Below are 25903 nucleotides of genomic sequence, written 5' to 3'. Positions count from 1 at the left end.
GTCAGCAACAGTACTAAGGGAGACTGTGGCATTTAAATTATGCTTAATTTACATTGAAGTATGACAAGAAAATATCCCCCACACTGTCTTACCCCTACCAAAATCTTGTAAAACATCTTCAAAAAGCAAGAGATTAAACCCAGTTTTCTTCTGTTTCAGCATGACTCTGATAGACTATTGAAATTCAACATGAACTTCCTCAGGTTATTTTGAACAAAAACGTCAAGGCTGCAGTGTATTTATGAGAGCATCTTAACTTGGAAAGTCAAATCAGTTGGTACAGGGATTTGGAAAGGTTAATGTTTGGACAGTCTCTAGTTGATAATGACTCAACCTGTCTTTATCTCCCGATCAGTCTTTGTTATCATCAAAGCTCCAGGGATTTTTTTTCAGTCTAGACAAACTTAATGTTTTCGTCATGTGTATGATCATTAAAGTCCTTAGACTTTATGATCCACCAGGTAGCAATTTGTCTCTGGGAATCTCTGATTCTGAATGACCTCACTTCTGGATGACTGGAAAGGAACTGAGAACAGTTTGTTTTAAGAGGCACTCACACTTGTGTTTTTGCTGTGTCTGGCTTTTAACTGTGTAACCACATCAATATGTGCAGGGTTGCTTCAGCTTGTCTTCAAGTGTCAAAGGTTAGTGAGGCATTTGATATTTTGTTGTACTCGCCTGGGTGTCTGTAAAGGTTTGATTCACTGGTGAGAGATTTACTTTGACATATTCACTGCTGAGATCATCGTGTCAGTTTTGCTCACTTACTGTAAAAGTTGTGTTGATATGTAACTGACATTTTGGTGACTATGTTTGTTTCTTTAAAAAAAAGCTGAAAAGCAGCTTAGTATGATATAAATGAGTTTTAGAAATGGAATATGTTCATTCATTTATTTGACATTGAATCTTTGATTGGAGATAAAATAAATTTGTAAAAACAACTTAAAGGAAAAAAAACATAATTTCCTGATATTTTCATCTTTGACAACTATAAAATTGCAAAAATAAATACCAAATTAGTCCAGAACAGCAGCTTACACACATAGCTGACATAGCATGTCAAATTTAATGAAAAACCTTTGACCATTTGACAAATCCATTTTAAAACCGTTTCTATCTGAGAGGCCATGTAGACTTAAGCGTGAATTCTTTACTAGACAGAAAATAACGATTTTCAGTGATTTTAAAGGATCTTTCCTGTCTTTACATTTGAATTGAATGTCTTGATATATTGTCAGTAAGTAGGAAGTTGATTGCAAGCTACACCGCCTGCTTTTACTCTGAATCAAGCAATCAGAAACTCATTTTATGGGTTTATGTGAATTATGCTCAGTTATTCCTACATGTTCATATTCATTTGCACATAACTGAGAAAATTTGCTAAATCACATACACTTGTTGCAAAATAATCAGGAGGCATTGGATGGGTCTGAGCAAGCAAATGTTGACAAGAGTCATCGATCAGAATGTTCATCATATTTAGCCCTTTTTGGATATGCACTTCTACCACATACTGCATACTGTTTCTCCACTAGAAGTAAGAAGTTCTAAAAAAAACACATCCGTTTTTGCACTGGTCTAGTCCTTCACGCTAGCACAACTAATCTTGCTATACAAGCACACTGGCGATGGCTCAGCTTAAAAACAGCTCAGTAATCTGACACAGTAAATTACTGTAATTTACAGAATATAAGCCACAACCTTTTTCTCATGCTTTGAACATTGCAATGCTACCAATGTGTATATTTATTATTCAGAACATGACTCGAACAAGAGCAACAAACATGCTTCAAATATGCAATTGCTATTCATCCAAATCCCTGTTATTGCCTCATGTTTAGACATGTGAAACATGCAGTTTTCAACAAATCAGCATACTTGGGAAGAACAGAGACATTGTAACAGCACTATTCTATTTAACCAAAGTTGTCTCAGTTCTTTCTATCAAAAAGACTAAAAAAGGATCAATATTAAGCTGCAAAGATTTCAAAAAAGAGAATCATAAGAGAGAAACTGAATCATATTGAAATGGAGCTTTGTCATTGTAACCCATATCACTTGCTATTGTATGTAGCCAAAGCAGAAACACTTCTCTGCTTATCTGATTTCTGTGCTTAAAGAACTTGAGAGAAATAAAAAAGAGCATTGCAATAAGAAAAGTAAAACAAGTGACATACAATGCAATGGAGACAAAATATCTCAAATCAATTTTTGAACCTCTAACCCTCTAAGTTTGTTGCTTTTGTTAAAGTTAAACATTTTTTCCTTCTACAGGAGAAAAAAGTCAATTAAGAGAGTTTGGACAGGGCTTTCCATCTAAATGCCTCAAAGGCGGCTGTCACAATGCCAGGATGTTTTCACAGCTCTAGGGGACAACTTACCTTTGTCCTTGGTTTGTCAATAAGTACCCAGCAACTGAAGAGATGTCCAATGAATCATTAGAAGCAATGGACTATAGGTGAGTTAATGGTGTGTTCATTGACCTGGGGCTTGTGTTCAGAAGATGATTGGATGTGACTCATCTCCCAAACACAAACGGACAATAACTGGTTCACTGAGCAAGAAGAAAGAGCTAAAGTTATGTGGCCACTCATGAGTGTCTACTGTAAATCCTTCTTTTTGGGACTTGTGTGTGTATGTTTTGATTCTAAAGTGTAGTTCAGGGAAGCAAGGCTTTTCTCTTGATCCTTAGTCTGTCTGGTTCTCAATGAAAAACAGCAGAGGGGGTTTGGTTTCTCTGTGTGTTAGATTCAAGATGAAACAAAGGAATTGGTTTCAGTCACAGTTTCTCTGATTTGGACGTGCAAGGTCTTTACTTATTTATCAACATCTTGCATGTATTTTTGTTCCACAGTTTCCATTTATTGGCTTAATTAAGGGATAAAATGATCAAAGCAAAAATTCCAAATGCAGCGTGAAATTCTTTCCATCTAGACATATCACTGAGAGATAGATCTATTTTATGTTTGTGTTTTAGTCCAAAGGATAAATGAAGTTAATTCAGCCAACTGAAGGGTGGAAGTGAATTTAAAGGCTCCCTCAGGGTTTCTTCTCAAAGAGTCGACAGAGAAATCGATATCTTTCCACTTTCACTCTTTTTCCCTCTCAGGCAAATGTGATGCGTACACATATGTATTCATCCATGTCTGTCTGTTCTTCTGACTGTAAGCAAGAGCACGTAGATATACTTGTTCGACGTCAGACATTTTTAAAGCAGACTTCTACGTAGTATGTTTTCAATTTAAACCTCTTAAAGTGCTGGATTTTTGTGCTTCTTTGATTGAAATGTGAAGATTTTTTCAATTCTGCAAAGCATATAGTTAATAGAACTATGTAGTTAATAGAAGGGATGGGCTTTTGAAAGATCAAGTTAAGATTTGTAATTAGACGTTTGATCCACAAATGATCAGAAATGTCTTGCTTTGATGCAGGAAAAAAATACAACACTAACATATCAATATAAATATTGTATGCTACAATTACTAATAAACAGTAAATACTCAGAATATTACTCAAAGTATTACCTATCTAGGTAATACTGGGGTTTTGACCAGCCTTTCAAAGATAATTGGCTTGGATCATTCATTCACTTGTGTTGTATTATTGGAGAATGAGAATTACATCTACTTCTTTAGATAATGTAGTTGTGATGCTTTTTTGTCTGTCCATCTGTCCGTCCAGCCATCCACAGCATACTTTTTTAGATGCCTTTTTATCTTCACATAATCCCCACTGTATTCCTATCATCATGTTTCACAATGTGGTTCTACCTTTTGAAATTGCAAATATTTATCCATTCAATATTTGTTAAAGTGGTATTTATGTCTGGGTGGGCAGTGCGGCATGGTTCAGATTATGGGTTCAAATTCCAGCTGGGGCCTGTAAATGTGTATGCCAGCTTCTTCCCACAGTTCAGAAAATATGCATCTTTGGTCTGCCACACTGAATTGGTCTTAGGTTTGTGTAAATGATTGCTCTTTGATGGTCTGGACCTCTCCATTTCACTTTGCTTTCAATTTTATTCATATAGAAGTCAATTACTATGTTTCCATTAATTTATATTTGTTACCCTTGTAAAATGTGCTTGTTCACCGTCTTCTCTGCAAATAATTGTAGTTATATGTAGATAATTATCTAATGCAGCAGTGACATTCACCTAAATGTTTAAACATTTTTATTGAGAAAAGAAACAATAAACTTTTTGTGACAGGAGTTGTTTTAAGTTGAAAGAAATCAACTTTGTAAAGCTAGGTTAATAGTTCACGCACTGAACCAGGCACAGGAGGGCACACGCTAACCGTGCCGTCCCATCTCCTGTGTGTTGACCTTGGACGCTGTCATGGTGCCTGGTCATGCACCTCTGAATTTTGCCACACTCATGCACGCTCAGTGCAAACTTTCAAAAGTGCAACTATAACTTATCCTTATCTTGGCCATTGGGTTCTGGTGAGAACTTTTCTCCATACTAACACCACTCTGAGAACACTTGACCACTGGTAAGTCAATGACTGCTGATAGCAGCTCCATCAAAACCTTACTTCAAAACCAAAAAAAAAAAAAAATCTTCCGTAAAGACAAGGTTTTGCGTTCACAGTTATATTTGCTTCCTGTTGTATTGAGAAACCAGGTTTCTACTTGTTGTTACACGATGCTCCTTATAATTACTCCCTTCAGTCCATATTTTCTTCTGGATTGCTCTTTGCCATTTTTTGGTTGTTTTTCTGTAGGTGAATTTTCTGGATTGAAAATAAGACTAGCACATAAGGTTAGTACAGTGAAGGCAGTCCTTGCTTACTTTTTGTTGATGCCTTTGGGAGGGCAAAACTGTGTCCCCGAAGTTATGTTATGTCATGCCCACAATGAAACAATGAAACACTTCTTTCTCTGTAATTGGTTGCTCCAATAGAAGCATTATGAGTGTCTGAATCACCACAGTCACTCTGTATTTTCCTTTCAACTTTAGTTTCTTGTCTTCTCTGCCACTTTCCTGCGGCAGCAGCTTTTAGTGCCTCAGATGTGCCCTTGTCTGCCCCAGTTTCTAGCACTGAAAATGACAGCAAACTGTGAACAAACCACATTTGACAGCAACCTAGATCAGCAAGCAACTGAGATGAAAGGAAACAGAGTTCCTAAAATACTATTTGATGATACACCTTGATCTGTTATCTAGTGAGGATATTTAAGCACTTTTTATAAAAGAAAGAAATTTCTTAATACACTAAGACTTGATAAGTAATTTAATGCAGTGGAACATTTGTTGCTGTTCAATCTTATTTTAAATGTTTCCTCTTCTGTATTCTTATCATTTTAATAGAACAATGTTTGTACAGAGAAGATACAACGTAGAACACTTGTTCAGTGGTTCCTAATATTAGTCCTTGAGCACCAATATTCTACAACTTTTAGATGCATCTCTGGCATGAGCAATCTTGATCCAAATTGTTTGTTTCTGTATATCTGTTTATTTGTTAGTTTTGTTCAGTTGTAAAGCATCACCAACCAATAAGTAAAACCCCATTGATTTGAAGAATAACAGTTTTGCAGCAGGAGACCACCCCATGGCATTTCTTGTTTGCATTTAAGGTCACACAGAAATCTCTCATTTCTATATACCACATTTAAGCTTCAAAAACTGGCTAACCCTTTCATTAGTTTCCTTTTCCAATTCCTTCCCTACCTTGTTTGGCAGCTCAGAGGAGGGGTACACTTCAAACACAGAGATGGCTTGAAGGCAGCTAAGCTCCAGCTTTAAGTGTTTTGTGACATGGTCTTCATATGAATTATGTTTATAGGTCTGTTCCACTTTACACACACCATCTGAAGGAAAGAGATTATTCAATACAGACTGTAACATTGGAACAACTGACCTTTTAAGCTTCTGCTGGTTGAAACTCATTGTTCACTAAAGTAATGCTGATTGAAGACTCACTATTTATGTCAAAGCACAGTGAATGATGGCCCTTTGAACTTCTGTTGTGTTCTGCATGTAGCTATTTTTGATTGACTTTAGATGTCACTATATTCTACCAACCTTATCATTATTAGCAGAATATGTAAGAAATTCCCAACAAATCAAGTCTGCCTATTACTGAGAAAATTGCCTATGTACCAGTTTTATTATGGGTTATATACTGTAGATCCTTACCTTTAGGAAGAGTAGAGCAGAACACACGTGTGGCTTATTTGATGTGCAAATACCACATGACATCACCTAAATTGTGCACTCCACTTTCATGTGCCTCCAGTTTTTCAGTTGAATTCAAAATTTGAGGCCAGACTGGATTCATGTGAATAAATACATTAATGGGACAGTGTTTTAATTGGCTGTTTGAAAGGGCTTCCTTCAATTCCCTTCAACAATCTGTAAAACCCATCGCCAGGTAAAAGTTTATGAAAACCACAGCCTCTTTTCACTTAACACTTCTATTATCAGCTGAAAGTCTCACACTGTAGACACATTGTAGAACTAGATCTTTCTTTGAAATCACTTTGCATTTCTGTGCTTTCTCTAACTTAACTTTACTCAAAAGTCTAAGCCAACAAAAATCATTTTTGTGTGTTCTTCACTCAGTAACAGCACTAACTAAAGAGTGTTGTTGTCACTGCTACCAAGGTTGCACTTTGAAAAGTCTGTTCATTGATTAAGTGTCCAGGTTGTTTCCAGTCACTAGGACATGTCTTAGTGCATCTTTACTCTAGATTTCTTTAACTTTGATGGAGCTAATGAAGGTATGGGAAGTAAATGAGAAAAAATATGTACTTTAAGCATTCTAAAAAAATTTAAAACATACATTTTCAATATTACACAGAATTAAAGCATTTTTAAGAAGAGGAGAAACATGTGGTCCTTGTTTATACATCAAGGCTTTAGTTTAAGATTGATGACTTGGACCTTGTGAGCTGAGCAGGATAAGACAATGTTAAACCTAATTGATCTAAAAGGCCTTTCTTTTACTCTGTATCACCCTCACTTCATCCTTTCAGAACAAAACAGACCTTAAAGACAAATAAATATATTAACCAGCAGAATAAGACCTTTTTTCTGATCTTTATTGGGGCTCTGTAGTAGTCACTGATCACAGTTCTTCTTGTTGAATTTACTTGGAATTGCATTGTAGTTTTTTAAATCGGAGGCTGAATTCAGGATGTGTTTACCTACAGACTTCAGTTATCAGTGGAGTTGATACTTCAAGGTTTTTATTTACCCCTGAAGTATCTGGTTGGTAGATTTTTACTGGAATGTGCCCCATTTTATGACTGCCAGAGTCTGCAATATGTGGATAATAAATAATAACTAATGAGCTATGGGCTGTTTTGCCAAATGTCTGCTTTAGGTTTGCAAGATGAGACAAATTGTATTCCCTAGAAATTCCTGTTGCTGTAAAGTAATGCTAACATTCTTCTCCAGTTTCTGTCTCAATATAAATTGATTTTTAACTCAGATATTACTTATTGCATTTCAACATTTTTTTTTTTTTTACTAATGTAGTGTTTTTCTGAAAGTACCAGTTTGCTATTTACTTTTAGAGGGGGAGTCTAGCATCTCAATTTAAATGTTCATCAGCTATGCTGCTTTTGGGCTTTGATCAGATTCCTAATTAAGACTTTATTCAAATATTATGAGTCAAAAATATGTAATGCAGTGTTTGATTTACTAGAACTTAAAGTTTCCACTGAAAATAACATTGATCACATATTAATTAGAAAGATAAAGAGTTGTCCTGCTTTTCCCAGAGCATCACTTCAGTCAGAGAGTATATAAGGTTGTTTCCCCATCTGCGCTGTAGTACTAATAAGACACAAATAAGTTCAGAGGCAAGCATTTGGTTCTAAGTTCAGAGCCTGACCTTGGGTTTACCAGAGATAACTGACTCCTTTTTAAATTGAACACATTTGGCTCCAAAGCAACAGACACTTTGCTGTAATTAGCATGTCCTATGTAAAGTTTTAGCTTCTGCGCCTTGCTTTGAAACTATAAGAATTGCTATGCTGAGATTCCTAAGTTATACACCCTTTATTGGGTTGCAATTTAGAAAAAAGCTATCAAACTAATTCACATGACTCTCTTAGTTGTTCTCACATATGTGTCTTATTTATCTTATTTTTTATTTTTCCCTAAATCAGAATTATATTTCCCTGATGTCTTTGAAAGAGCCATTGGTTGGTTTTTGATTTAAAAGTGAATTTCTTCATACACTATTTCTGTGATTTAAGCACTTTTTTCATGACATGCCCATGGCAGTATGGGTTATTTTTTTCATCACATTGTATGTAGTGTAGGGTAGTGCCCCCCTTTCTCCCTGTTGTTACTTCAATCTGTCAGTCAGCTGTGGGTGATAGCCTTTTGAAGAAAAACTCTCTGAAATTTCAATCTCCTTGAAACTACAAAATGTTTGCAGTAGCAAATAACACCAAAAACACAAATCATTGTCTGGATACAAGAGTAATGTCATCCATCACTCTTTTCAGATATTTTTGTGTTTGTTGGATGTCATCTGGTCTGCTGGTAAAATAAACAGTACAGTCCAAGCTATTTACCGGAGCAGAAAAGATGGCTAACTAGCAAGCTAACATCAATGTGCCAGTCTGCTAACGTTACATTCAACCTTATGGGGGTCCCAACAATAAACTCACAATAATCTTGTCAATTTTGAATGTAAACAAATACAAATGCATATGAAGTGACTCTTTGTGTGGTGTTGGTGCTTCAGAAAGACATGCGAGTTACCTTGAATATTGTTTTATTTCATTATTACCATACAATGCTAATACTGACTATGCTTTCAAGTAGGAATAAGGCATCTGTTGTACACGTTTTAAGAGGAGTTGTCATAATTTTAATTTCCATTTGCAGTTAGGAAAATTTGTTTCATTTCTAAAAGTTGAAGAAGCAAATCACCTTTCTGTATTTAGTATTGACAGTACTCTAACAAATACACTGAAACTAAAAGGCATAATACTTAATATATTGAACATGCTTACTTTTTACTTTAAGCTAGTGTTAATTTTACATTGTTATGTACATCTTCAGTCACTGAATTTATGTTTAGTAATAAAAGCAGTTAGATTTTTAAAAAATTGGTTTAATACAGAAAAAAATAAAGTAATTATTTTAACTGCATAACTATATGGGAATGGATGTTTAAAATATATTTTCACAGAGTCTATCTGCTTCAGACAAGCTTGTTTGGCCCATTTGGAGACATTTCAATAGCTTGCATTCTTTCTACAACTTCAATAAATTACAACAAACAGTTGTAAAATATTTTACATTAAAAAAAAGATAGATTTCCCTCCACACCAGGTCAATCAGTACAAAATCTCCTGGCATGTACAGTAGCGCCCCCAGGTGTACGACTTCTTGGATTTCAAGTTTAGCCTGCAGTTTCCCTCTTGGTTTCGTTTTGATAGAGTTTAATATGACCCTATTCACTTTATCCCCGCCAGCACAGCTCGTTCAGTTAGGATGTGACTAAAACTTCACTTTTGCCAAGTTTCTCTCTCTCTCTCTCTTTTTCACCCCGTTAACAGAGAAGCTGAGCCGACAGCTGCCCTGTGCCTCTGAGCGTCTCTGATACATTCTTACAGTATCAAACACTAAGAAACATTGAAGCAGGGATCAAACATATTCTGTCCCCACACTCACTCTGAAATCTGGGGATTTTTCTTCTCTCAAAAGGGGGCATAAAAGGGTTTGGCTGTGAGATGACGTCACTGGTGAGACTCACATGCTTTTCAGCTCCTTCGCGAAAGCTCGTGATGAGACTGACACAGCACTTTTGTGCAAGATTATGAAGACTGAAGAAGGGGATTTCTTCTTAACTGTAATCACCAGCTGGAGATTTTGATACTTTTTCAGAAAACTGTGACTCAGAAGAAAAGTTTCCATCTTTTTTTTGGTCTTTGTTTCATTTCTTTTTCCCACCCCTCTCACTTTAAATCAGTCGAAATCGTATAAAAAAAAAACTTGAATATGTAATCGGATTTTGTGCCTTTGGTGAGTACTTCACAGACAGAGCAACAGCAAAACAACAATTCAAATAATCATACTTTGGCAGTTGTTCTGCACAAAATGAATGTTTATTATTATAATTTAATTTTTTTATGAATATGCGACCTATATCTGACTTTTCACGGCACTCCAATTCCGATCTTCACATACAAAAGCAAAACCCGATTTGTGCCACTTCCATATGTAGTACGAAATCGAATATGTATCCAATTGTTTCTGTTGTGTGAACATTACATCTCCTGTTATATAGTAAAGTAATTGAATGACAACAGTGTAGGGGCAATAACAAGGCTACACAAAGAGTACATATTTTAGAACAAAAAACAACAGAGAACTTGAGAATTGACTTTGTGATTTCCTAAAAAAAAATGTAACTTTCTTTTTTTCTTTGAGTGCAGAATGTAGTAAATTCCCCACCTTGCTGTCGCAAGTCTATAAAAAGAGTAAGAAGGTAATAGTGCAGCTGTTTTGAGGTGCTGTTGCATGTTAAGTTCATCGGGTGATGGTAGTAACACTATGTGGATGGTTCCACATGTGGTCTGTCCCTGGAGGCTTGTTGTTTTCACAGAACAGATGCTGAGTTTTGACACTCTGGTGACAGCCCTAACCTGCAAAGCTTCCTCCAGACCGTGAACCTCTCTCAAAAATCACCCAACTTAACAACAAGAAAAACCTCAGAGGAGATTTGGTGTTTCCAACATTTGATAAATCTATTTCTCAAGAAATTAAGGACATAAAAACTTCATGCTAACAAAAAAATTACATAATCCTGTCTCTTCAGTTTTCTGAAAAGTTACCAAACAAGCCCTTTGTCGCCCCCTAAATGAGGCTTTAGTTAAAAAAAATATCTCTGACTCAAAGACTAAGCTTCAACTCCCCTCAGTGCGATCCAAGCTGCATGCATTCCTGAACCCTGAGAAATATGTGGACACCTTTAAGTGTTTGCTGTAGATCAATGTTATGACATTGTTCTGACATTTTGCTGTTCTTTCAGCTGGACACGAACCTCTGTAGAGTTTCCTTAAAGTCATCTTTCTGACCCCTTCATCCACCACAAAGATCAGCCTGAAAAATGCCACAAATGCAACCAGACAGCAGTCAAAGCGATGTACCCTTTTATTCTCTCTTCTTTAGCAGATTGAATGTTAATTGTGTTTGGGACCAAATGCTTCTCTGTGCTGCAAATATCATAATGCATTTGTTTGTTGTATGATCCCCTGAAATTAGGTTTTGACAGGCATACTGTGCGAGTTCTCGCACCGATGAGACGTCGACAGAATTATGCTAAGTTGCTGATTGAGGCCAACAGCTCACAAGGCGACATCTGTCACTTAATGTGAAGCTCAAAATCATCAATTATTCACAGCTAAAACACTTTTAAAAGTACCAATAAAGTGAGCATTTATAGATAAGCAAATTACTTTATATCCAAAGTCCTTGTAGACATGTTCCACAAAATGAAAATTTTTAGATGGATGAAGTTCTTCAGCTTGCTGTAAATCCCATGCTCATTGTGAAAGCAATGTTTCTGTTGACATCGTAGGGCACAACTGATAAATATTTCATACTTGTTACTGTTTGCCATGCTAAATGGATATTATTAAGCCCAATCATTCTTGTCTTGCACCAGAAGGCACAAAAGTGCACTCATGGGCCAAACACAATTAGGCTAAATGCCTTTTATTACTCTATAAACATTATTAGATCTACATTTCTATGACAACAAAACCCATATTTACAACTATGGTTTGCTGCACTTGCAATGATTTACATGTGTGCCTTGAATTTTGGTTCCCTTATTTGTTCATTTAAGCATTTCTACTGCTTTCTCCCACCCATTTTTACTTTAGGTTGATTTTAGGTGCCTTGCACAAATATTCACACCTGTAGAACTTGTCTACATTTTATTATGTAGCAGCAGCTATGCAATTTTGATGTATTTTGTATTTTTTGGGCGATAAGCAATGCAAAATAGGTTCATAACTGGTGAACCATTCATGTGTACCATTCCATTTTTGCCAGTGACTCAGTTTGATTGAACAGAAAATGCCCTGCTCTTTGGACCTTACAGCTTGGACAAGATCCTTGTTGAGTTCTCTCCTACGAGAACCTGCCCAGTGTGATCACCATTTAAATATGACAAGGAATTTTAACATTATTCTAAAACGCATTTGTCTTCTTCCCATTTTAAATGTAGATATCTGAAATGAGGGTTTCTTCTATTGATGAATTCAATTTTAGCCAGGATATTAACTTAAAAAAGCAGGCATATACATTTATTTATGCATGAAATTTTGACTGGAGATGTAGCGTTGTGCGTCATTTTGACGCCTGCTTCAACCTGTATATGGACTGTGGAACTAACAGAAGTTAAAACATCTGGAATGACAGCGAAACTAAGTCACTACATTGGCTAAAATTCAAAGTTGCATGCAGCTGCCTAACTCCTGCAAACAGAGTTATCCCTCTGTTTGGAAAAAGTCCACAGAAAAAGGATAGCTGTTTAAAAATACCACAGGGGTTCTTTGCTTGTTAGCTGATCTTCAAAGGACTATATTCTTCAAACACGGGGGCATCACAGAAGGCATATCTGTATTAATATCAAACTAATGATGCAAATGATTGAAAACCACAGAATGCCAACAAACTGGAAACCAAGAAGAGGTAAATGCATTCAAATTTGTCAGCCCCCTCCATCCGCCCTAAGAGTTTTAATACATAGATATCCCCTTGTGTTCTATGTATAATGGTTTTGCAAATTACGGGTATAAGATAATGGGTATAAACTTTCAAACCCCTCTATTCTATTGCTTGTGTTTTAGGATGAGATGTTTTACTGCTTGGAGATGTTAAATCACTGTAACCCTCTGCTGGTGGACTGGGATACACTTAGGGCTCATACACAAAAGTTTGGAGAGGTGACATTTAGATTTGATTGAAGTATTATCAGGTCCTTCCTTTCTTCCTTCTTTCATTTTGGAATCTTAGAGAACTGAGATAACAAAGAAACAGGTCCGTAGTTTGCAAAATGATTTCTATCCCCTGCTTTATAAAAGAGCCTCACTTTAGCAATTTTCATGTTGCTTGGAAATAAACAGGTGTGAAAAGACAAGTTACAAATGTGTGCAATTGGTTTTTTAAAAATTCTCCAATTGCTTTGGATGATTTTTTAAAATAAAAAAATCATCATATCAATGTCACTCCAATCAGCTGATGTTTTATTTTTACATTTTACTACAGTTTTTGTAATTTCTTGTTCTTCTATAGGGCTAAGAAGAACTGTGCTGGGATTATTGAATTGATTTATCCTTTGATCAGATTTTCAAGCACCAATATTTTCAGACAACCCCAACTTTAACTCCAGTCTCTGCCAATTTTTTTCACCTTTACTTGTTTATGTTTACATGACTAAAAAAAGGAGACGGAAACAAAGTCATATGGCTCATCTGACCTCCTGTGTGGTGTTTACTGGGCGAGCTCTGTCTCATTGTTCTTTTGTGTCACTGTAGCAGCAGGCTACGGGACCGTCAGATGACCTCATAGTGCCACATTCATTTCTACAGATTGGCTCTGATGTTACACCTCTCACTTCATATTCTCATTACTTCAATGTGTTATTAATTTATTTAATCAAAGTCTGTTTAGCTCCTGCTCCGAAGAAACTCAAAATGGCAGCAGATTTAACAGTCTGCTTTATAAGCGTGTTTCTAGCAGTCTAGGATGGATTGCAGTCAAAACACAAATGTCCACTTACTCAAAACCTCAATGTTTAATGACATTATAAAAAAAGACTACTCAGTGGGCCTGTATATTTGTAACGAGGACATTTGGCCCACACATCTGACCTGTTGGTGGCGGTAGTGCTCCATTAAGTTGTTTGCCAACCGCCATTAAAACAGAAGTAGAAGAAGAAGAGGAACCAATTGCAGTACAGACAGCATCACACCTAGCAACAGGGTTTACCTCATCTCCTCACTCAGATGGGAATTTCTGTCATCTCCTCGCTCAGTAGAGACTGAATCACTCTGAAGCTAGGACACCTTGGCAGAGTTTTAAGTCTAATGCATTTTGGCTTTAACACAAGCCCCTGTTGTATGCCACACAAAATGTTCGAACATTCAGAATTAAACACAGACATCAACACAATTTGTTGCCTGTTTGTTATTTTTTTGCATGTTAGCTGATAACGTAAAAAAATATGGTTATATTTTTGTTTGAAATAAGACTCATCTTTTAAATCAATTCATTCAGCCTCATCTAGACTCATGTTTTCTTTCATCTTTGAAATGTTGAGATCAGGTTTACTATTTATTCATAGTAGAGATCATAAAGCTCTTCAGTCTCGTTTTCTGCATCCGGTTTGTATCACAGAAGGCAAACCGCACACCATTTTACCCTCTTTACTCAAGTTCAATAATACAAGTGCCTTCTAGTTCTTCCAAGACTCACAGGTGGCTCATTCACTGTGGTGACTGACTGAAGGATCGACTTCTCAGAAGCAGATTGGCACGGGCTGAGACACTGAGCTGAAAAGCCTGAGGTAAAATCCTCACCTGCTCTTTTAACTATTCAATCCCCGACTGTTTTGATTTATTTTGTCTCCTTTTGGCATTTGTTTGGGTCTCCTTTCAACAGTGGAAGGATTTAACGCTCAAGGATTAGTCAAAGTGAGACCCATTTGCAGTTTTGATGAAAAAATAAAAATCAGGAAAGGAACTTCAATGTCGCACCAGCACAAAACCAATGTGAGAGCACAGATGTGAACAAAGTTAAGTCACACCCATACAAAACACACATTTGCTGCTCCATAAATATCTCTCACTTTGAGTCAACATATCTTTCTCACCCATTATTACATGATTAAATAAATGCTGATGCATAAGGCCTTCATGCCTGCATATCTGAACCACAGGTAGAGTGACAGCACATTTCATCTTTGCACATTTCTGCCTTGAGGTCCATACTAGCCGCTGCTTTAAAGTGTTTTTTGTTTTGTGTGACTGTCCAGATCACGTCTGTCAGTGTGTGGTTTTTTTATTCTGTGCCAAAGGGAAAAAAAGGGGTTTGGTGAAGGAGGGAGGCCTCTCTGCTCCAACACATGGTGCCCAGACTAAACAACTAGACGAACGTTTCCTGAATCCAACTTGGCACAGAAGCACCCCAATCTGCCCATGTGTCTTGGCTGAATGGCTGAAAGGCTTGCATTCAAAACAGGATGAAAGGAGAGGTTAGAGAAGGAATGGGGTGAAATTAGTACAGTCAGATTGAAGGAAAGATGATAGAGGGGCTCATTTTGGTCATTTCAATCTCCCATGTAAAAGTATTCAGATCTCTTGAATATTTTTACATTTTGTCACAACTGCAAATCTCAATGCATTATTAGGATTTTATTTTGTAGACCAACAAAAGAAATTGCACATAAGAAGTGGATAAAAATTACAAATATACTGTACATCAAATCTGAAATGGGATGAATGTATTTTCAGCTTCTTTGAAGTCAATACTTTGTAGAACAGCTGCAGGTGTAATGGGATACAACTTACCAACTTTTGCAGATCTAGACCCAGAATATTTTTGCCCATTCTTTGCAAAGTTGATCAAGCTGAAATGGTTTAAACAAGCTTCTGTGAACTGAAATTTCAAATGTTTGTCCATAATTTTCAGTTAGATTTTGGTTTTAACCATTCTCACACATGAATACCTTTCGATCTAATTCATTCTATTTGTAGCTTTAGCCACAATAGAGATCACTGCTTCAGGTTGAACCTCCATGACAGTAAATTTTCTTCCAGGAATGAAAGAACCTGAAAGAATCCAAGGTGTGTGGTAGAAAATAGTTTCCTTTCTAGATAGCTTCTTGCATTTTTGTGCATCCTCCAGCTTAATTTTAAACAAGTCACTGATTCTTGTTCATTCAGTAATATCCACCACATTGATTAGAGTTGGTATTAGCTTGACCTGGTGACTGTTTATGTTGTCCACTTCCCTGCCCTTACTGCTCTGTACTCACACGTAGCACCGTAGCTCTTCTTTTATTTAAAATGAACATTGGCTAGCTTGCTGGGGAAATAATAATTGAAAGTTTTTAAAGGGGTTGGGGGAGTATGGAGAAAATTCTTGGCAGACTGCGGGAGAGGCTGAGGCTCTGTAGGGGCTATGAAGGGTTTGAGTCGGCTGTGGTTTTTAACAACAAGCTGTTGGATTTGGAGAGAAAGTTCCAGACACACCCCCAGCCCTAACTGAACACTACACCTCCTTTTCCCATATGCCTTAAAAATGTATCTGTCTCACTAAGACGATTTAGCAGGAAGCCCTTCCTCCACCTTCACCCTTTCTCTCTTGGTCTTGTGACGGAGGAGAATCAGATTCCCAAATTGTGGCGAGAGGTTAAAACACCTTTTAAAGTTCGGAGGGAACACACAAACGGATGGACGCCTGCATGTGACAAGCCTCTGACAAACAACATTTTAGAGAGAGAGAGAGGCAGAGAGAGAGAAGGGAAGGGGCTAGCAGTAGTTTCTTGGATGGCCTGATTGGAGCATAAACAACAGCCCAGGAAGTGCTGAAGTAAGAGCGAGAGAGTGGTTGGGAGGGGAAATCAGGAGATCTGCCGGCAGAGAGCAAAAAGTTTTAGGGCTGCGGGGAGCAGAGTGTTCGTTTGTGTCGCTGTGGTTGTTTCCAGTGGGAAAAGAAAAAGAAATCTTATCAGGACATACTGTGTTACAGAAAGAGTTCAGGGTGAGTAGCTACATCTCATACAATAACATACTCTCTCAGAGAGAGCTGATGGAAGCACGGATGTTTCATCTTCAAACATAACCCCTTTTTTTTCTATTTGTCTGTGGATTCATGCAGACCGAAATAAACTTGTTTTGCTTAAGAAGTGTCTCCACACTTGCAGTATGCAATGTTGTCTTTAATTATACCGGGACTTGGAGGTTTTTCATTCAGCGCACTGTTTTTAAAGTGTTGCTACTTTCTGATGCTGATCCTGGCTCTGAAAGCTGCTTGTTTTGCATAGTTGTTTTTATTTTTTGGGAGGTGAGGGGGCCTGAAATTCAGCCAACCATTCAGTACAGGGCTGAAAAAAAAAACAGAAAGAAGGCAGAGAAAAAAGGGAGCCACTAATGTGTGTGTGGCTTTGTCTAATTAAGCTGATGGGGGGAGAGGAGAGTGTCGAGGGTCAGATCATGAGAGGGTGAACTGGGAAAAAAAAAAGTTTTTACAAGACACAGTCCTCACACTATCTGTCATTTTAATTGTCTGAGATCTGTAAAGTCCTAGCAAGCTGAACTTTTCTCAACCTTTGAACCTTTTTCATCTTTTTAGATCATGGTTATCTGTAGCATCAAAGTAACCTCTTGTGCTTCAGATTTACTGGGGATTTGGTCTCGTTTGGATCTAATGGATTGCAGTATTTTCCTAGTCGGAAGACTCTGCATTCCTCCACTCAAATTAAACATTAGTGTCAGAGGAATCTTGGACTTAGCTGCTGTAAAATCTGTAAGGGAGTCCTAATTAGTGACTATCTCTATTTTATCTTCACAATTTCCTCCGAATCTTTTCTGTAACACTGAAGACCATTTTCTTTTTTCCTTGCCTCTAGAAACTTTAAGCATAGTGTCAAACTTAGTCTGTGTTTAACTTATCAAGGTACAACCAAAATATTACATATTTATTTTTACTACAGTTGATTTCAAAGAGTCAGAATATAACAGACAAATGAATCTATTTCAGTTATTTATAAAGAAAAGTCAAGATACAGTTCCACTGAAAATGATAATATATTACTTAAGACTAATAAAAAACTTATTTTTAAATAGACGTTTTGTTTTTGCCAGGTTAAGATTGCTGGCACAAAAATTGCCCACCAGACAATTCTGGACACCCGGCACAAGTTGGATAAGACACAGAACGTTACAGGTGTAGAAGTTTTAGAGAGGACCATATTCAAACATATTATTTGAAAGTTTGGCGGAAGAAAAAAATGTATCGCAAACTTTGCACAAGCAACATCAATAAGATAAAAAAGGAACTTTCCTATGCTGGGTGAATCTCGATGGTCCTTTTTAGATGTAAGAGCATTTTATATTTCATTTGTAAAACAAGGTAGCCTACCAGTGTAAAGGAGAAGCACAGAGTCAAAGTTGATTAAGGTGTACTCTGAAGTTTCCATAGTGAGTCATGTTCTCACTAAGAAAGTCCATGACTTCTATAGTGAGTATATTGCAGGTGTTGGTTTTATTTAGTCCAGGGTCAGACAAAATTGAACTTTTAGAACTCTTCATGCTTCTTTCTTCAAGCATAATGAGGATGTGGATTTTCATTTTCCTGCAAGACTTGGCACCTACTCACGCTGCCACATGTATCAACACATGCTTAAAAGATCTCTGGCCAGAAAACTGATCTGATGGTTTATTCATTATTTATTTAGAATCGTTTATTTTTAAGAGAAAAAATCAGAGACACCAGATATATCAATGCAGACTAAGCAAAGACAGTGAATAAAGCAACTTGTCTAAATGCCTCTGTACCAAGCAGCAACTTGCAATATGGACATTTCTGTATTAAACATTCTTCTTTCTTGACATTCTGTATAATTCAGATTTTCTAAGAAACTGAATTGTGGCTATGGTGGGCTAAATGAGCTACACTTTCTAAATTGCTGAATTAAATGAACTTGTTAGCTCCTTAATCGCAAGTTGTTGTTGTGATTTGTTGTGTCTGTTTGAGCTGCGAGTACATCAACCTCAGTCTTCCTGCTGTGAAACATGATGAAAAGACAGAAGATGAGTGTTCCTCTCAAAAAGACAAACGAGCTTTCACCCTTACACCCATCTGAGAGCCCCCAAAATTCATCATTCATCACCAGTTTTGGCATGTTAGCTGAGCTTAACTGTCTCGCAAGTTTTATGTGTGCTTTGCTGATATAGCAAGTTGTCTTTTTTTTTTTTATTACAAGACCACAGGAAACTGTTATTAAGTGTAAGGTAATGCTTTGGCTGCCAGTGCAATATAGCCGTGCTGTTTTTCTAAGTGCTAGCATATGAGGCGCAGCGATTTTGGTAGTGCTTTTATAAGCAGAGGTACTCTGTAGCTTTTAATCATATGCTTCAAGTTGTCTAACATTATCAGACAATTAACAAGTTTTGAATTTGAATGCTTTAATACCAATCTGAACTAATACATTGGATCAGTCATAGCATTTTCCATTTGTGACATACATCAAGCACCAGAGCTAGCTACCTTAGTTGATCTGCAACAGAGTTTGATGGCTGTCATTGAACATAGAGATTTGTGATTACTTACCTAGACCGATGGCATCTAGTTGGGGTACAAATCTGGATTTATTATGGAATTGTGTGAGAGATCTGACTGGAAGTTTTTACATTAAGCTGGCTGCACTGTCATCTTTCTGTGTGGCCCGAGTCAGCTGTTGACACATTGAGTTCTTGAACTTGATCAAGCCTTCTGAGATAACATCCATTATCAGTCGTAGGCATGATTAAAGACGGATGCGCTTAAACTTGCCCACACAATGGAAATCTCAAAGGCTTTGGTAGGCTTCTGCTCACATGAACAGAGTCTAATATTAAGGCAGACACACCCTTTTTTCAAAACACATTGTTAATCTAAGTCAGTATTACTCTAAAGTTTTCCCAATATTTATGATTGGCCAGCAGTTAGCTCCCATATTTTACTAAATACAGCTTAGCTAATGAGTGGTTTACTGTGTTTGGTATTTGCACTTATTCAGAAAACTATTGTATGATAAACTCAATATTAAACCACAAAAGATGGGAAATGAGTACTGACAGTTGTTACTAGAAAAGAAGCAGTTTGTATAAATACATTAAATGTATTTATACAAATACATGATATGTATTTGTATAAATAAATACATAAGATGTATACTCAACAGAATCTTTTCTGTTGAGCATTGTTAGAGTCAGGGATGTGCGATTTGTTCAAATGAGGATTATACAATGAAAATAGTGTAGGATAGCTAATGAAGAATTTGACTAGGTAAAATGAAAATTTTCTCTTTGATTTTTGTGTCGGAAGAGCATTTTAATCAGCTCAGACAAGTTTCCCTATATCTCCTGATTAGCAGTAATCCCACAGCACGGTGCCGTCACCACCATGTTCCACTACGGTGATGGTATGTTCTTGTTGACGTGAAGATGATCAATTTAACGATGCTTTATGAAATGTTTGAAGTTTGAACTATTCATTATATTTTGCTGCTATAAATGTCTTCACAACTTTGTCCCTGACCTGTCGGCTGTGTTCCTTGTTTTCCATGATGTTGTGTGTTTATTAGTGTTCTCAAACAAAACTCTGACGCAAAATTTATATCTACATAAAATTATACACGGGTTGTTGGTTGCAATAGATTTAATTTAGGTGTGTCATAGTAAAAAGGGGCTGAATACAAATGCACATCTCATATTACTGGTACCTCTTTGCAAAGAGAAATTGAAATCCATGTATTAATTTCCTTCCACTTGACAATAATGCAGTACTTTGTGCTGCTCTGCCACATAAAATCTGAATAAAATGCAATAAAGTTTATTATGGCGAAGTTGCAAAATTTGGATGAGGTTAAGTAGCATGATTTAAAAAAAACTGAAAAAGATATTTATACTGTTAACCTGTTGTGGGTTTTTTTCTTTCAAGATAAATACCCTGGGTCTCCCATTTATCACGTCTCTGAGGCTTTTGGCCAGACATGGTGCCTCCTGCTTTACACAGAGGCTACTGGGGTCTGCTTGTACCAGTGATAGACAACCTTTGTATACAAATTAACAGAAGCTTTATGACTGAGCTAGTGCTAAAGTGAACCCGTAGGGAAATGAATGAGAATCATGTTTGAGAGGTGATAAAGATTTGAATTTGCCTCTATCAACAACTTACAAATATGGCCACATGTCACAGTTTTTTTGAAAGTATACATCACTGAAGGTTTTTTATCCTCATAAGACATTAATTAAGAAATGGCTGAATTTGAGAATTAAGGCAGACTAATCCCAATAAATATGAATGAGACTTGCAGCCTTGTTAAAAACCTGCAGTGGCTTCCTTCAGATTAATTTTTTTTAATGCTTTCTATGGATTAAATTGACTTTCCACTAATAAGTAATTATTAACATATGATTGTATAATTACTCCTCAAGGCTCCTAAACTCTTATTTAAGCATGACTGAGATTACAAAACTCCAATCTCTGAAATAGTTCTGGTAAGTCTGTGACAAATGCAGGATGTTTTTTTTTTTTAAACTGGGATATTCTAGGAACGGTGGCTAATCGGGTTCTGGAGTTTGGACATTTTGAGGAAACCTGTCCTCTGTCTGTATGTGGTCTGTTTGGAAAACTGCTTCCTGCCTTGGCTGATAAATAGACAGGACCATGTAAATACTGGAAGGATGCCCGGCAGAGCAGTTTAATACTGGGTATCTAATAAAACCGTTATATGCTAAAAGTAATGACAGGTATATATTCAGAGAGTTGCTACTTTTGCACAGAATGAACTCCATAATCTTTGAGGACTTTATTTGAATTGGATTATACAAGTGTGACAGCTTTAAGTCTAACTGCACTTGAGGATAGTTTTGGTGAAACATGTTGAATGCAGCACATTGTGAACACACGTGTTTCCTAGGAATGTTTAGCCAAGCATAACTTTAGCTCGCTTGCCTGACAATTGGTTTGCTCATAAAGTTAGCCATGACTGACATTTCTTGTACATTTTTCAATAAACCACAATGAGATTTTGTGCAGAGATTCTTCCTGTTTGGAGCCTGACATGGAGACGTCTAGTTTCTAAGGTTTTCTTAAAGCTAAGCTAAAACAAATTGTGTGTTTCTGAAGCGAAATATCTACATTTGGCACTGAATTCAGTTGGCAGTCCTAACAAATATCTATTTGTTTTCCCTAGTTTTATCCATTAAGGAGACATTAATGTTTTACAAGAAGATTTAAATAAAATTTGTGGGTAACATAACACTGATTTCCTGAATCATCCACTTTAACCATTACTCTAACAGTACATCTACCTGTATATTTCTATTTATGTCAAGGTTTTCATTTTGCTGATAGTTTCTATAATATGAGGTAGAGTTACTCATTACACCTTTAAATCTGCAGAACACTTTATAAGGAATTGCGTTGATCTGTTTTTAGAAACAGAAATTGTGGAAACATCCACTTCACACACTATTTTATGCACTCACATTGTTGCCTCAGCTATGCCCCTCGACACTTTTTCTTAGCGCTTTATTTCAACATTTCCTTCCTGTAAGGTTTTCCTTTCACAGGAGAGTGTATCCTTCCCAGCAGTGCGACAACAATGCCCCTCTTCATTCAACTTTCCAAGATGTAAGACCCCTGGAGCCAATGGTCTGGTGGGCACATGCTAAAACCATCAACTCGTCAATAACTGTGGTTAGCCACACAGACATCACAAAACTATCTCACTGGGTGCAAAACGAAGCTGAAGGCAGGACTAGGGTGTTGTTTCAACTTCCTCCCTGTGGATTTGCATCTGTGTTGAAATGTGGCATGCATGCTCTCCAACCAGCGGATTGCCAGCTTTTTAAACTTTCCTTTGAGCTAGTAGAAAGTGGAAAATAGCACCGTATGCCTTGCTTGCATACTATAATATCAGTTTGACTTATTTTGAAATTACCCGATGTCCTCTTGCCTTTCACAGAAGCAAGCCGCGCTGAGGGTTTTTATTATTAGCCACAACTCATTTGGCCTCCAAAAGCTCAGCTCAGACATTTTGATGGAGGACTCTCTGTACAACTGGAGAATTACTTAATTACAGTCACTATCTTCAACTGAATTAACAGAGTGGACATCTATTATGCATGACTTGATGTTGATGCACTTCTCCTTAGAGCCGAGTAATACCCATGATGTAGTTAAGAAGTTAAGATTCTTTAAATTACTTTATCTGCATAGGGAAGAAGAGTTGCAGCAGGCATGATTTATTTATTTTACCACTTGTTTTTAGCTTTAATTAGGTGAACAATCGTAAAAAATGTAATGTGGTGGGATTTCTTCCCCCCTTTCTGGTAAAGTACAACAGTAAAATTGTGTACTTGTTTTTGATGTTTGTACAAAAACAATCTGTTTGAATAGGAAAAGTCTGTATTTGGACTACAAACATGTAAATTATATGAAATGTGTTTTTATTGTACTTAGAAGAGTAATCATTGGGAAGTCAGTAATCATTGCCAAATTGAAAAGCACTCTTTAGACTCATTGGTGTTGCTATCTGCTTCAGTCAGTGGTTCTAGTTTATAGCAGGAAAATGTGCCTGTTTAACCAAAGCTCTTCCTTAGAGCTTTGGTTCCCAGCGGCTCACAGACCATCCCTCCACTGCACCTCCTCCACACAGCTCCACCAGACTAGCGGCAGCAGCAATTAGTACCTGGTGAAACTGCACATCTGCTCATCATGTGCAAACTACAAGGTCCTTAAGAGGGGTTGTAAATCACATCATGAAGAAGCATTGTTGTGATGACATGCTGAAGGTGAATGTTGGAAAGGGTTGCAGTTTCTTAAAGGGACAGAGACCAATTTCGAGGTGTGATGTGAATTCAAATTTCTTTTGAGTTATTTTTGATATTTATAGGATTTTCATAGCAACTGAAGATAACATAGTTACTTGAGTGTGTTCCAAAATGAAACTGGGTGCCAAGAAAATATGTATTACCACCTTTTAACAAATTTAAACTTTGAATATGCAATGCATTCTTTAGCTTTACTGTTAGCTGCAAATTCTTACCACAAGTTTGATATTTTGAAGAAATACACTAGTATTTTTATTTTTTTCGGTTCAGGAAAATAATTTTTGATTTCTTCATATTTGTCTTTTGATATGACAATACAAAAAGCTGACATTTAGAAAAAAATGCGGAACTTTTTATCCTAAGATACAAACAGTTTTCAATGGTAAAAATAAAATCTTGAAGAAATGATGGTATAAATGTGATGTGCGATAATTAACTGGCACATTGCATAAAGTTTGTACCTAAGCAGTTCAACTGAACTCATCAACTCACTTGATGATGCTAAAAGATGGTTTAAAACAACCAACAATAGCTTATACGAGTTTAGCAGTTTTTCTTATAGCTGGTCTAGTGTTGGGGTTCAGTTTGCTTCCAAAGAAGGCATTAGTTCTGTATACATGTTGTCTTTTGACCAAACACATTATCGATATTATGTTAGGGGCTGAGAGGCTGATGTCGACGTATGAAAAAGAGGGCCTGATATGTCTCCATTAACAGTTTGAGTTTCTATGGAGCAGCTGACAGCTGCACGCTTTGCACTTGATGGCAGCACTTTGAATGTCTCTGCCCCAACTTCCATCTTTCTTTTTGTCTCCCTCTGACTGGGGTTCCTTAAATTGTAAGAAAGATCTACTAATGCTTCCAACTGTTGCTGTTCAAGAGTGATTCTTCATTAAAGCTGGCAAACTGTCTGCCTTTGGCCTGCATGCTTTTGCCTCTGCGTGGGTTATTTGTTGCACAGTTTGTCCCAGTAAGCTGGATTCTGCGGCGCTTTGATCAGGGCAGAGTACCCTCTCTAATCCGCTTGAGCTCTGGATGTTTGCCGAGGACACATATACGCACACACACATCAACAAACTGTGATTAAAAAAACATATGTGTAGGTCTTGCCAAAAAAGGGATGAAATAGTCTGAATAAATTATAAAGGAACAAACTGACATAAATCTCAGATTACATATTTGCATCTGCTTCAAGTGTCACTTTTGATAACTTAGAGGTTGAATTTGTAATAAAAGTTTGGGTATTACACCAAGTGTAATATATGTAAGTGCTAAGAATAATATTTAGCACTTTATCCAGAGGAGTTTAGTGCTTAATTGTGCAATGCCCACCTCAGTTTGCACCTCAGCGGGGAAGAAGGCACAATCTCTGATATATATTTTAATAAGAGCCACAGGACATTGGCATTCATTAAAAACTGCAAATTGTCATGTCTTGATGATTGTTTCAGAAGCTTCTCACTTGCTCTTGGCCTATTGCGTTTGAGTGCTATTAAACAGACAGTGAAAGATTTGATCTGAATCCAGCTGATGAGATGAGAGGCTGCAGCAAAAAGATAGAGGAATTATGTGAAGAAATAAGAGTTAGGTGGTGGAAGAGAAAAAGGAGAGGAGGGTGCTACTTGAGCGTTTATGATGGCCCTCCCTGCATTACATCACTGAGATGTTTTGGCACTGATTACATCGTCGGCTGGAAAGGAGGTTTGGATCTGGAGGATGATGTCATCAATAGCCAATCAGAAAACCTGAAGGCTGTTACAGTCTGGCCAGCTGCGGAGATGAAACAGTTGCTTTTCTTTGAAAATGAGTTTTCTTCCTGCAGCCTTTTTCCCGTTTATTTGTTTTTACATTTACATGATTAAACCGATTTTATCACATTCTGCTACTGCCACTGTCATTAGGCAAAATGCATCAGCAGCTGACTTGAAAGTTTGAGCAGGATATCTAAATATAACTACAAAGGAAAAAGTGTTTAACTAATTCATAAAGAAACAGTTTTCCACCCATCCCTGTTAAAAGAACACAAACTATTCTAAAAATGCCAGTAATGCCTTTTAGAACTGTCCAACGTTAACATATACTAAATGGGAAGCAGGTGAGGGCCTTTACTGGAACATGATGGTAATTTTAGAAAAGTCTCGGCATTCATCTCTGTGGGCAAAATGTTTAGTAAAGCAGCCATCTTGGCCAGTGCCTCTCTACTTCTTAGTCCTGAAGGGAAAAAGGGCTTGCCTTTGATCTGTTGAAGGAACTCTGCTATTGTTGCTCAATATATATATATATATTTATCTATGCAGTTTCCACAAAAATA

At 37.0% G+C, this 25903-nt stretch overlaps 1 protein-coding gene across 19 annotated transcripts in view; it reads left to right on the top strand.

Annotated features, from left to right (window-relative positions):
• Positions 1–25903, top strand: part of kiaa1217 (KIAA1217 ortholog) — a 118888-nt gene that overhangs the window by 26617 nt on the left and 66368 nt on the right. Inside the window, exon 1 of one of the 19 annotated variants that reach the window (XM_032551776.1) lies at positions 16393–16750. The exons of the other annotated variants lie outside the window; for them this stretch is intronic. The gene's annotated coding sequence lies outside the window, so the exon portion shown is untranslated. Of the gene's footprint in view, positions 1–16392; positions 16751–25903 lie in introns of those variants that run through there. 19 annotated transcript variants of the gene reach the window in all.

Source organism: Xiphophorus hellerii, chromosome 21 (assembly GCF_003331165.1).
Source record: "Xiphophorus hellerii strain 12219 chromosome 21, Xiphophorus_hellerii-4.1, whole genome shotgun sequence".
NCBI lineage: Eukaryota > Metazoa > Chordata > Actinopteri > Cyprinodontiformes > Poeciliidae > Xiphophorus > Xiphophorus hellerii.
Note: the sequence above shows the minus strand (reverse complement) of the source record. Positions and strands in the feature narration are given on the sequence as shown.